The following is a 2,430-nucleotide window of genomic DNA, read 5'->3' on the forward strand; positions in this document are numbered from 1 at the left end:
GATGGGTGTGTCGGAGGCAGTGTGGTTGGCACAGGATAGAGCAGGGTTTAGGGCTGTTGTGAATAAGGTTGCTATGAGTCACAAACGACTCGACGGCACATAACAACAACAACAACAACAACATTCTTGGTTGACATTTGTGTTCCTTGATATATGTCTTTCCACTCTCTTCTTGCTTGCATGGTTTCTGCTGAGAAATTGGCACTTAATCTTATCTGCTCTCTCTTTGTTTCTCCCTCCCTGTTTTCAGAATTCTCTTGTTATCTTTGGTTCTGACAAATTTGACTAAGATATGTCTTGGTGTTTTTGTTTTGGGGTCTATTCTATATGGTGTTCACTAAGCTTCTTGAATATATATTCTCCCAGTCTTCATTACGCCTGGGGAGTTTTCTTCTAGTACTTCTTCCACAACTTTTTCAGTGCCTTTACTTGTTTCTTCCTATTCTGTTCCAATTCTACATAAACTATTTAAGTAAACAGAAAAAGATGGAATTCTTCCAGACTCATTATATGAAGCAAACATATCCTTGATACCAAAGCCAGGTAAAGATACCAACAAACAGAAAACTATAGGCCAATATCTCTCATGAATATAAATGAAAAAATCCTGAATAACATCCTGGCCTCTAAAATCCAACGACACACACACACACACACACACACACACACACACACACACACAATTTATTCACCATGACCAAGTGGGCTTCAGAGCAAATATGCAAGGTTGGTTCATCATAAGAAAAACAATCAATATAATTCACCATATAAACCAAACAAAAAACCCAAGAACCACATGATCCTATCAATTGATGCAGAAGAGGCCTTTGACAAAATCCAACACCCTTTCCTGATTAACACACTCAACAAAATAGGATTGGAGTGCAATTTCTTCAACATAGTAAAAAGTATATATGCATACCCGAGAGCTAACATTGTTCTCAATGGAAAGAGATTAAAGGCATTCCCTCTGAGAACAGGAACTAGGCAAGAATGCCCACTATCTCCTCTCTTATTCAATATTGTATTGGAATTCTTAGCGACAGTAATAAGACAAGAGAAGGAAATAAGAGGTATCCAAATTGGCAAAGAGGAGGTAAAATTATCTCCCAATGCAGATAGGATATTTAGAAAACTCTAAAGCCTCAGCGAGAAAATTATTGGACACAGTCGACCAGTTAAGCAAAGTGGCAGGATACTAGATCAACATACAAAAATCAATTGGATTTCTCCACAGAGACAAAGAGAATACAGAGCTGGAGCTAAGAAAAATAATACCTTTCACAGTAGCTAATCACAAGATTAAATACTTGGGAGTAAATCTAACCAGAAGCACAAAGGATCTATTCAAAGAAAATTACAAATCATTTCTACAAGAAACAAAAAGAGATCTGGAGAAGTGGAAGAATATCCCTTGTTCATGGATAGGAAGACTCAGTATTGTGAAAATGACAATACTACCAAAGGCAATTTACACGTTCAATGCAATCTCAATACAAATACCAATTTCATTCTCAAACGAGATGGAAAAGACAATCTCCAATTTCAATGGAAAGAGGCACTGAATAACAAAATCACTCCTTAAAAAGAGAAACAAGCTAGAATGCATTTCACTTTCTGATTTCAAATCCTACTACACTATTATGGTCGTCAGGACAGTATGATACTGGTATAATGACAGACACATAGATCAATGGAATATAATTCAGAACCCAGAAATCAGCCCATGGTCAATCATTTTTGGCAAGGAAATGAAATCAGTCAAGTGGAAAATCTACAGCCTTTTTAACCAATGGGGTTGGCAAAATTGGAAAACCATCTGCAGAAAAACTCAAGCAATACTCACACTTCATTCCACACACAAAAAACAACTCAATGTCGATCAAGAACCTAGGACTGAAACCAAGTACTTTAAACTTCATTAGGAAAAGCTTGGAAGAACCCTAGAAGCCCTAATCCACAAAATAAGTAGTAGTCTTCCAAGCATCCTGAAAATCATACAACGAGGAGAGGATAAAATAGATGAATGAGACCTTCTAAGAATAAAATCCCTATGCACTTCCAAAATCTTCTCCAACAGGGTAAAAAGGGAAGCCACAGACTGGGAAAAAATATTTGGTAATGATATGTCTCATAAGTGACTTGTATCTAGAATTTATAAAGTATTTGAGCACCACAACAAGATAAATATAAGCAACCCAATTGAAAAATGGGCACAGGATATGGACAGATACTTCATCAAAGAAGACATTCAGATGGTGAACATATAAAGAGATGTTCAAAATCCCTAGCTCTATGAGAGATGCAAATCAAAACAACTATGAGATATCATTTCACCAAGTAAGAAAAGCAAAATTTAACAGAACAGCAAGCAACAAATGCTGGCGAAGTTGTTGAGAAAATGGAACCCTTATTCACTGTTGGTGGGAG

Source organism: Elephantulus edwardii, unplaced genomic scaffold (genome assembly GCF_000299155.1).
Source record: "Elephantulus edwardii isolate Elephantulus edwardi_28Jun2011 unplaced genomic scaffold, EleEdw1.0 scaffold00336, whole genome shotgun sequence".
NCBI classification, from domain to species: Eukaryota; Metazoa; Chordata; class Mammalia; order Macroscelidea; family Macroscelididae; genus Elephantulus; species Elephantulus edwardii.